Source organism: Elephas maximus, chromosome 22 (genome assembly GCF_024166365.1).
Source record: "Elephas maximus indicus isolate mEleMax1 chromosome 22, mEleMax1 primary haplotype, whole genome shotgun sequence".
In the NCBI taxonomy this organism is placed as follows: Eukaryota; Metazoa; Chordata; class Mammalia; order Proboscidea; family Elephantidae; genus Elephas; species Elephas maximus.
Window position 1 is genome coordinate 69,816,257 of NC_064840.1, and position 12,134 is coordinate 69,828,390.

General features: G+C 40.8%; 1 protein-coding gene across 7 annotated transcripts in view; it reads right to left on the reverse strand.

Annotated features, from left to right (window-relative positions):
- Positions 1-12,134, reverse strand: part of RBPMS (RNA binding protein, mRNA processing factor) — a 203,792-nt gene that overhangs the window by 173,581 nt on the left and 18,077 nt on the right. The gene's annotated exons all lie outside the window — the stretch shown is intronic.

The following is a 12,134-nucleotide window of genomic DNA, read 5'->3' on the forward strand; positions in this document are numbered from 1 at the left end:
TAAACAAGCCGTTCTCCAGCTGACCAGCTCACACTGCACTTAGAGAAGCACTAAGAAAAATCAAAACACATTCTGTCGAATTTTTACGCAAGTGAAACTACCCTGGAGTTCTAAATCCCCTCCCATCCCAGAATTCTTCATTCATCTGCATAATTCAGTACACATTCTAGGTACAGGAGGAAAATAAATCAAAAGTTGCCATTCTGATGACTTCAGATAAAATATTTTAAACGTTTAACACAATGCCAGGAAAGAACTAACTAGCCTTTCGATTTGATTCCAAATTTCTCAACCAGTCCTTCTCTAACCACTGCTCCTAGATATTGTGTAGCAGATTTAGTAGCACAGTGATTAAAGCACTCAGACTTTAACCAAAAGGTTGGCGGTTCGAACTCACCAGCAGCTCCACAGGAGAAATACGTGGCAGTCTGCTTCCATAAAGATTACAACCTTGGAAACCCTATGGGGAAGTTCTACTCTGTCCTGTAGGGTCGCTATAAGTAGGAATGGACTCCAGAGCAGTGTGTTTGGTTTTTTTGGGGGGCGGGGGGGGCGGCGCATAGTGGTTAAGTGCTGTAGCTGCTAACCGAGAGGTCAGCAGTTCAAATCCACCAGGCGCTCCTTGGAAACTCTACGGGGCAGTTCTACCCTGTCCTATAGGGTCGCTATGAGTCGCAATCGACTTGATGGCAGTGGGTTTGGTGGGAACTATCCCCCAGAGGGACGCTCTTCATCCCCACCTCTACCTTCACTTCGGAACTATTCTGCACAAGAACGGAGGTAGTATTTACAAGGAAAATGGCAGAACACAAAACACACATTTACTTGCCAGGTTTACCTTAGCATTCTCCTTTACCTACCTCTGTTCAAGCTAGGTGAATGTCCGGTAAATTGATTTCTTGCATGCATACTATATTACAGCATCCTATTTGGTATATCGTATACTATCTTAGCAAAATACACTTTTTAGTAGGTAAAACAAGAAATCCCCAAATGGAGTCACCAACCTGGGCAAAAGCTAGAATCATACACAGTCAGTTCAGAAATAGAGAAATACTTCAACATATCCACATGAAAAATGTTCCTATCTAGCCAAACGGCCTTAAGCAAGTCATTTTTGCTTTTAGGTTTGGTTTTCACCTTTGTGGGCCTCAGTTTCCTCACAACAGTGTACTATTTTATAACTGTAGCTTTGAAGTGGGTTTTGATATCTGGTGAAGGAAGGCCCCCCTTCATAGTGTTCTTTTTCAATTTCTCTTGGCTTTATAGACAAGTCCAGTTGAACTTTGGAGGTAGCTTGTCAAGTTCTTTTTAAAACTGCTTTTAACTTTTTAATGGAATTGTATTCAATTTGCAAATTAATTTGGAGAAAACTGACAACTTTATAATATTTGAGGATTCTTATCCAGGAATATTTTTTTTTTTCCAGTGGGTGGATCCAGGAATATGTTTACCTCTATTTGTCCAGGACTTTTATGTCCTTAAAAATATAATATTCTTCATGTAGTTCTTGAGAATTTGTAGTTTTTTATTGCTGCCAAGAACAGTATCTTATTGTTTTCTAATTGATTAGTACTGCTTCCTTATGCTGAGACACATATACATTTTTTTCTTTTTTTAAAAAAGGCCTTCATTTTGTATGTTTATCTCATCTGGCTACCTTACTTAAGTTTGTTATTAGATCTTTTTTTTTTTTTTAATTGATAATTTTAGATTTTCTAGGTAGATGATCACATTGGCAGCAAAAAATGACAGTTTGGACCTGTTCTTAAAAGACAAGGAAAAGACTGGGGAAAATACTTCTGAAGTACACTAGAGGCAAAAAAAAATCAATCTCTACAATATATAAAGAGTATCTAGAGATCAATAAAGACAACCTAATAGAAAATTAGACAAAGAATAGTAAAGTTGTTGAAAACTAAAAATAACCAGTTAACAATGAAAATGTTTAACTTTGTTAATAAAAATGCAAATTAAAATAAGAAAATGCCCTTCTCTAGTCAAAATGACTGCAGAAAGATAATATCTAATATGATGAAACAGACCCTCTAACACCTTGGTGATGGGACTATAGGTTGATAAGTATTTTTAGAGACCAATTCAGCATTGTCTATCAAAAAATGAAATGCACAGAACTCTTTCACCAGAAATTTAGCTTTTAGGAATTTCTGCATTAGACAGAAGTTTTGGAGTTGAAGAGTAAATTGTAAAATGGCGTAAGGTAAAAGGTTTCCTTAAAGATTCTTTGTATCACACAACTGTATGTGATTTATTCAAACCTGTAAGGCAATGCAAATAAACACAAATTATATTTACTGATGTACACATATCATAACGAATACATGGGCTAAACAAAATTTTACATTTTTAATTACTTAAGAATACATACGGTTGAATTCTAATATGCTGAATGCATAAAACGCCACTTCACGTTATTACAAATACCATTACACACATTTCCAAAGATGTATATGCAAATTTTTTATATGCAAATGTTCACTGCAATAGCATTTATAACAGCAAAAATATTAAATAGGGCAGTTTTCCATCAGCAGGAACTAGTTAAATATGTCACGGGATAGCCACACTATGAAATACTTTATGGCTGATAAAACGAATACGTTACAGTTGTGCATACTGACATGAAAGATCAAAGATTTATTGTTAAGTTAAAATAAAAAGAGGGAGCAAATCAATGTTAGAAAACATTTTTATCTGCATTTAAGTAGGTAAATGGAGCCCTGGTGGCACAGTGGTTAAGAGTTTAAGAGTTTGGCTGCTAACCAAAAGGTGGGCAGTTCGAATCCACCAGCCCCTCCTTGGAAACCCTACTGGGCAGTCCCACTTGCTATGAGTCGGAACTGGCTCAACAGCAACAGGTTTGGTTTGTTTTTGTTTTTTTTTTTTGTAGGGAAGTTAAGTAGACGCATAGAAAATGGTCCGGAAAGATAGTGGATCAGGTAGGACACTGAGGGGGAATTTTTACTTTTTGCTGTATTCTGAATTATTTACATTTTTCCAATTACAAGTACTTATCACTTAGTAATTTTTAAGAACAGAAAAACAAGAGGGGATAATCTTCATGGTTCTTTGCAACTTTCCATAGAAGAGGTCTGGGGACCATAGTCTCAGGGAACATCTAGGTCAAATGGCAAAACGTAGCTCATAAAATCAATGTTCTACATCCTACTTTGGTGAGTAGCATATGGGGTCTTAAAAGCTTACGAGCAGCCATCTAACATACAACTACTGGTCTTTTTCCATCTGGAGCAAAGGAGAGTAAAGAAAACCAAAGACCCAAGGAAGCAATTAGTCCAAAGGCCTAATGGCCCACACTACCCAGCCTCCACTAGTCTGAGACCAGAAGAACTAGATGGTGCCTGGCTACCACTACCGACCTCTCTTGACCAGGATCACAATAGATGGTCTGGGACAGAGCAGGAGGAAAATGTAGAATGAAATCCAAATTCATAAAAAAGACCAGACTTACTGGTCTGATAGAGACTGGAGGAACCCCAAGACTATAGCCCTTCATCACCCTTCTAACTTAGCTCTGAAGTCACTCCCAGAGATCACCTTTCAGTCAAATAACAGGCCTATAAAATAAACAATAACATCTGTGAGGAAAGTCCTCCTGAGAACAATCAACTATACAAGACCAAAAGGGCAACATCTGCCCAAAAGCAAAGATGAGAAGGTAGGAAGGGGCAGGAAAACTAGGTGAGTGGAAACGGGGAACTCCGGGTAGTAATGAGGAGAATGCTGACACATTGCAGGGACTGCAATCAATGTCACGGAACATTTTGTGTAAAAATTATTGAATGGGAAACTTATTTGCTCTGTAAACTTACACCTCAAGCACAATAAAAAAATGTAAATTAAAAAAAAGCAAGTTTATGAAAAACAGGTTTTCTGAGAAGGCTCCATACTGATTTCGGCCACTGATAGTATCAGTCATCCGGTACTAAGTAGTGAAGATTCAGTGAGGTGCAGACAGTAAGAAAGAAAACAGAGTGAGCGTTCAAACATTCTGGTAAAAGCTTGAGTACTCTGTCATTATAATACATTTTGTCTTGTTTTTACATGACAGTAAAATACCCAAACATTTTAACAAACAATTTAGTCATCATGGACCCAATCAAAAGATTTTATTGTATTCTTCAATTAAGTGAAAAGATGTGTCTGTCCCTTTGAAGAATAAGCTTTTCCCCACCAAAAGGAAAACAAGAAAGGAAAAACAACATCACAAGGGCAGAGTGAGTATATCTGTAAGAGCTGAGTGCAAAGAACATTCTATTTCCTATGGTTTAATGCTTAGACAAACATTAACTCCACAAATGGAGGCCTTTTTCTACTCTTTATCATTTTGTTTAGTTTATCCTGCCAGAAAGATGCAAAACAAATCCAAGATGAAGCAGGGGACATGGTCATTATATATGTACCTTCCAACCCACAAGTCTCTAGAATATCCTGACAAACAACTCTTTCTACTAGCCTGGCTCTCAAGGATTTTCCAGTTCTCAAAACCCCACATTGGCTATGTGACATGACTTGGCAAGTTAACAAAAGGAACTCCTTGCATTACGTCCAAATCTAGCCTTATCCACAGAGATGGTTAAGTGGAAAGCTGACACGAAACCACACTGACAAACCTCAGAAGCATGTATTTTAGATGAAGAAGTCAGGATGTCCTTCCTTCTGCACAATGTGCTTCACACATGGATCTTCCAAGGAGTTTCAAGGCCCAGCAGAGAAGCAACCTCAAGTTACGTACTGCACGGTGACTAGGCACAGCGTGTACACACGCCCGTCTCCCACACACCACGCGGCTAACTGCCTGTTCCTGCCCCAGGTTTTCCCACAGACCGAGTCGTTACAGCCAGGCCCACCCCAAGTCTGTCTTGACCCCTCCCCGTCTAAGACCCTGAAGCATGTTTCCAGAACCTGGTGTCTGACATCGTAGAGAATCAATAAAATGTTTATGGAATAGAGGATGGGACACTATCAGAGAAGGAAGTGAAGCTCAGTATGACTGAAGCATAGACGCTGCAGGAGAGTGTCCCAGATGAGGGTATCTGGGTAGGGGGCGCACTCAAAGGCTGTAAGCAGGAGAACCACAGCACGTTTACATTTTGTGAGGTTACTCTGACTGTCCTGAAGAGCAAGGACTGAAGGGAGGCAAGGCTGGAGACACGAAGGGGCTTCGGAGCTGGTACAGCAGTGAGGAAAGCTTTGCTGGTAGCAAGGAGGATGAGAGAAGTCAACAGATTTGAGAGAAACGTTAGGAAGTGAGAGGGAAGAGCTGGGCACCTGGGTGAAGGGTGATTCCCAGAGATGGGGGACATGGAAAGGGGGCAGGTTTAGGGGTGAGGATAATGAAATCAGTTACTGGATGTATTATGTTTGAGGTGCACGGGAGACAATGAACTGGAGTTGGTGGGGACGCTTGGATATTTGAATTTAGCACTTAGGACAGAAGTCTGTGCAGAACAATACTATCCAAGGAGGTGTATGACATAAGAAATAAAGAACCAGACAGCGGGCTAAGAATACTCCCATTTAAGGACCAAACCAAGGAAAACGTAGGGGTAGGGTCAGAGAGAGGGTCGGGTGAATGTGATACCCTGGAAGCCAGGGAATGAGAATGTCCAGAACGGAAAAACCCAAAACGTCAGCACTGGGATAACAAGTGAAGATTATTTCTTTCCTTATACTTCGCTGTATTTTCCTAGGACCCTCAATAAATGTGTATTTTATTACTAAGCAGGAAAAAAAAAACTTAAGACAACTGACAAAATTTCTAAATGTTGTTTATAATAACAAACCCAAAACCAAACGCAGTGCCGTCGAGTCGATTCCGACTCATAGCAACCCTAGAGGACAGAGTAGAACTGCCTCATAGAGTTTCCAAGGAGCACCTGGCGGATTCGAACTGCCGACCCTTTGGTTAGCAGCCGTAGCACTTCACCACTACACCACCAGGGTTTCCACGTTGTGTATAATATCCCTGTCAATTAAAGAGTCTACCATCCAAAGGACATAACTTTTGAGTTCTTTTTCTGGGTCTGGTGAGGAATCTGCACTATCTACTCCAGCTTCCTGACCAATGACACACATTGACCAGCCTTCTGGCCAAGGTCTGGACAGAGCAGAGCTGGCTGGCCCACACACAGATGGCCCAGTGACCTTGGGTCCATTAGCATACTGTTCTAATCAAACGAGCCAACCAGCAACAGACCCGGCCTACTTTGTCCCACTTCTCATCACTACTAAGGCCAAAGTTTCTCAACTGTGTGCCATCTGCTATAAACAAGAGATTACCCGTAAACATTCTCACAGATACAGGAGGCCCAGGGTTCACCAAAAATATTTGTTCACCGCCTCTGGATAGGATTTTTGTTTACTTACAAGTGTAAGTGCTCTGGCAAACAAAAGTGTATCATTAATGAGAATGATGGTAGACCATTAAACCCGCATGGATGGTAACCAATGACGCAATGTCTGTCGTTCTGACGACTCCGAAAAAAAGGTCTTGTCAAAATATTTCTAAAGGCCAACAATATGTGAAACAACACTTTGACCTTCTACCCTTCTCTTGACCCCAAAAAAGCATTTAGATATATTTTTTTTATAATATTCACCTATAATAGGGCTCTTTTCAGAATAAACTGAGAAAAGGCATCATTCTCTCCACTTTAAACTCAAAATATAGGGGTTATTTTACTTGACGTCAAGGGATCCTGAAAGAAACAACATCTCTCCTTCCAGAGACAGAAATAAGGGTTAATCAGAACAGAGCAGCCAGCTTAAGAAAGGAAACGAACTCCAGCCCAACCTGAGGTCTCAGCCGATCTCAGGGCACTGAACAAAAATCACCTTATAGGTCCCTTCCAGCTCAAAAAACCTGTAACAGCATGACACTATATATCAAAATCTTACTGACAACCAAGGTAGAAGGTTTCCGAACCTGTAAATTTTCATGTTTGCGCACTACTCTTTGGAAAGGAATGTTTGCTTCATGAAAGGAAACCGAACAAACTTTTGAGAAATCAATATTGAGTATCTGTACATTTTAATTCATTGATTAAAAAAAAAAAAAAAAACTATTGGAATGGTGTATTGGCTATTATTATTTTAAATACAGCATCAAAAAGAAGGAACTCACTTCAAAATAACTCTTGGGGTAAATAGCCTATTTTTCCAGGAAAAAAAGAACTTAGCTGTGGCTCAAATATTTCTGTTCAAACGGATTTTACTATAATTGGTTTGACAGAGCAAGAATCATGGAGATGGGGTGCTAAAAATAGAGGTAGTAAAGCTGGGGCAAAAGTACTTATGAGACACTAACAATTAGCAAAAAAAAAAAAAAAAAAAAAGGTGGTATCTCCAGTATTAAAATAGTATTAAAATCTGAGCCCATTCCGGACTGCTGTCATTGACTGCCACCGTCATGGAGCCCCACAGGCTGGCCCAGCTCTCCACAGAAGTCTCTGGGCCCCAGTGGACAGCCTTATAAGGCAACTGTGTTCAGAGAGAAGATAAGGACACCAAGCACTTAACATTTCCAGAGGCCTCTGTAAATATTAACTCCTTAAATCTCAGTATTCTGGGAGAGCCAAGCTACTATCAATTTCCAGAGATTGGGGTAAGAAAAGGATAACTGATAATTACAGCCAAGTATGACAAGGTGGGTAAGGAGCTGGCAGCCCTCCTTGGGCGCCTTGTTTAGGGTAACACTCGCCTCAATTCTGCCAGGAACTGAGCAAGGCCTTTCCTACAAATGAACAGGAAGAGGGAGGAAGGTTTGTAAAGTTTGACAGTAAGTGACCAACAGACTCCACCCTCACTCCTCTTCCTCTCACAGAGTCTCCACAAGATTCCAACCCTTGGAATAATTAAGACTCATACTTGAACAGCCCAGGAAAGAAATAAGAAGCAGGCAAGGGTTCTGGAGTGAAGACACATTAAAACCAAACCAAAGCCAAACCGCTGTTGTCCAGTCAATTCCGACTCACAGCAACCCTATAGGACAGAGTACAACTGCCCCATAGGGTTTCCAAGGAGCTCCTGGTGGATTCGAACTGCCGACCTTTTGGTTAGCAGCCGTGGCTCTTAACCACTACGCCACCAGGGTTTCATATGGGAGCATGTGAAATGTGCTTTCCCTATTTGCTCCTACTGTCTAACAGGATGCTATGTCCCTTCACCTTCACAAATTAACTCGGCAACTGTGATTAAAGCCTTGGTAAGAAATACGATTGCAACCTATGCTGAGAGGATTAAGAGGCCTCATTAAATTAAAAAAAAAAATTATTAAAAAAATTTCAAGATGACAGTCATCGAATAATGTTTATTGAGAATTTATATTACTTGACATCTTGTGGACAGGTACTGGAAATATAAAAAAGTAAGTTATTTGTTTAAAAATAAAAAATTGCTTAGACTGTCAGCTCTGCTAGAATGTAAGCCCACCGAAGGCAGGGATGTCAGCTTCGTTCCCTGATTTTTCCCAATTGTCTACTATGTACCCACGGCATAGTAGGTGTTCAATATGTACTTGTTGAACAGATTTTCTTAAAAAAAGACAAAAAACGAGCTCAAGGTCCAAAGAGACAAACATATAATCACACATGTGGATAGACATAAATGGGTAAGTAAAAATACTAGGTAACTTACTCAGTGTGCTAAAGCAGTGACTGGCATAACAGATGGGAAAGCCCCATAAGCTAAGGCTAAGCTTGGAAGGGAAAAAATGTAAATAATGGAGAGGATGGAAGAAAACACTCTGGGCATGAGAAAGTCAGAGACTTGGTGGTGGAATGCCTTTGCGAAAGCAGGCCACCCTAAAAGTGGAAACAGTACTAATGTCTGTGGACTGGGGAATAAACAAAATGTGTCATATCCAGACAATGGAATATTATTCAGCCATAAAAAGGAACGAAGTACCTCTGGAAACACTATGCAAAGTGAAATAAGCCAGACACAAAAGGCCAAAAAGAACAAACAAATCTGTCTTGGAAGAAGTGAGGCCAGAATGCTCCTTAAAGGCAAGGATGGCGAGACTGCATCTTACATACTTTGGACATGTTGTCAGGAGGGATCAGTCCCTGGAGAAGGACATCATGCTTGGCAGAGTACAGGGTCAGTGGAAAAGAGGAAGACCCTCAACGAGGTGGATTGACACAGTGGCTGCAACAATGGGCTCAAGAATAACAACGATTTTAAGGATGGTGCAGGACCAGGCAGTGTTTCATTCTGTTGTACACAGGGTCACCGTGAGTCAGAACCGATTTGACAGCACCTAACAACAACAACAGAAATATCCAGAATAGGCAAATCCACAGACAGAAAGTAGATCAGAGGACAAGGGGAGGGGGAGTGGGGAGTAACTGCTTACTTACGTGAGGCTTCTTTTTGGGGTTATGAACCTGTTCTAAAATTAAATAACAGTGATGGTTACACGGCACAGAGCGAATATACTAAAAATTCTGTGAATACATTAAAAACTAGTGAACTGTACACTTTAAAAGGGTGAATTTTATGGCATGTGAATTGTATCTCAATGAGACAATTATTAAAATGAAGAACAGGGCACCATCCCTAGGCTAGCTGCTCGTTCAGAGGTTAAAGAGAGACAGTGCACCAGGGTAGAGAGCAGACACTTAGTTTGGAAACGCAGGTAAGGGCCTGATCATGGAAAGCTTATATATCAAGCCAAGAAATGTGGATCTTATCCACTAACTATGGCAGTAAGAATAGTGGCCTATACTTGTACAGTATTTTACAGTCTTCAGAGCATTTTCACATACATTAGATTCTTTGATCAAAGAGCTTCCAAAGGTGTTCAGGTGCTGGCTGACTTATGGAGAGTAGTACCTTCAGAAGCAGCATATGCCACCAGTGTTGAACGGACTAAAGGAGGGAGAGTCAATTGAAGGTCTATTATTAGAGTCCAGATAAAATCAAACCAAGCCCAATTCCGACTCATAGCGACCCTAAAGGACAGAGTAGAACTGCCCGGTAGAGTTTCCAAACAGCGCCTGGTGGATTTGAACTGCTGACCTTTTGGTTAGCAGCCACAGCACTTAGCCATTAGGCCACCAGGGTTTCCAGAGTACAGAGACAAGTAGGATAGAAAAGGTGGGAAAGATTAGATTGTGGTGAGGGGAAGTCTAACCCCACCCAGATTTATGAAACTAAAGATGCTGTAATGGAGTTGCTCACCTCCTTGACAAGAAACTGCCACACTGTACTGATTGATCCCTAAGGGTTAAGGCAAGTCCCAGGTCTCAGGTTCCTCTCTCTATAAAGGCAGGCTCCTGAGATGTTCTGGGCTTAACAGACCTCTTGATCCTCTTGCAATAAACTCTGAAGAAAGAGTACTCCGGACCGGCAGTTGATATCTAGTATAAAGAAGAACCAGCTGCCTAGGTTCAAGCCAGGCTCTGCCTATTCAGAACAGGGCAACTGTTTATCAGTCATGATGGCTCCTAGTCTTGGAAACTGAATATACAATTCCGTGGTGATACAGTCATTCCATAGATAGTACACTCCTATTGCATTATTAGCTGTGAGCTAGGGCAAAATAGTCAGCTCTCTGAGCCTACGGGCTTCATCTGTAAGTTAGGGATAATGATAGTTGCTAGTTATCTCTTAGTGTTGGAGTAAGGATTAAAATTATTTAACATAGGTTTTTTTTTTTTTAAGCAATTCGAACAGTGCCTGGAACAAAGTAAACTAGGTCCCCTTGGTTACTTAACAACTACAGTTCTCACATGAACTATACTTTTCCTTCAAAGTACTTATCACAGTTTGTAATTCTATATTTACTTCTGCTTTTCTTTGTTTAATATATACTTCCCACTACACTATACGTCCCAGAAAGGTCAAGGACAATATCTGTTTGCTTCCCATTGTATCACCAGGGCCTAATACAACAAGAGTTTAATATCTTTGGGATGACTGTATCACCAAGGAATTATATATTCAGGTTCCAAGACCAGGAGCATCATGACTGATAAATAGCTGTGCTATTCTGAATAGACAGAAGGAAGAAGCAAACCAGCAAGTGAAGTCATGGAGTATGTGGCTTCATAAGGAAGCTAAGGGGGAATCATCAAAGAGAAACATGCTTCCATTTCTCCAGTGTGCTGATCTGAAGGGCTTTCATGACCACGCAATCCTAGAACCTCTCCCCACTTCAAAAAAAAAAAAAAGGCTTAGCATGTTAGCATGACTTTCTGCAGGTATCAAACTTCTACCACGATGTACATTACCACCCATGGAACAAGGTTGGTTAGGGAACCAATGACATTAACAAAAAAAAATTCCTTAGAATAGCTCCCAATCACTATCTCATCCACTGAAAATTAATATCCCATAAGGTTTCCCCCTGACCTATAAGTATGCCACGTGCATTCCTACTTCCAAATCTTTAAGATGGTGAAAACGCTCCTACCTCAGTACTCCTTTCTCTCTACCTATTTAAATCTTGGCGTCCCTGCGTGGTATGAATGGTTAACAAACTTGGCTGCTAACTGAAAGACTGGAGGTTCGAGTCCACCCAAAGGTGCCTCGGAAAAAAGGCCTGGTGAAAAACAGCCACTGAAAACCCCATGGAGCACAGTTTTATTCTGACACAAAAAGGATCACCATGACAGCCACGGCTTTTTTGATTTAAATTTTACCAGTTCTTCAAAGCCTATCTCTTCCACAAAGCCTACTGTACTCTGATCCGCACTGATCTTCTTTAAGCCCTCTTTGTCTGTATTATATAATGCTGCCATTTTATATAAGATCTCCTATTATTCGCCCATTGTTTCCCATGGTGACTGGGTCTTTCCAAGTAAGACAGGAAGCTGCTCCAGATTGATAACCACTTCTACATTCCCCCCGAACAGCTAAGGCAACACCGAGCTCGTGGCCTGTCTTCAACAAGTACCAGTGTCTGTACCCCACGGACGTCGAGCCTCTTCACCACTAATCAACGTTCTCCTCACAGACTCCCTCGCCATCTGTCAACCAGAATCAAGGATTCAAGGAAAAGAAGGCATGTTTTCATTCGCCAAAGACTTGGTTTCTTTGAGAAAAGCGCAACAGTGCATATAAATTCAGTATTTCATGACCTCAACGGG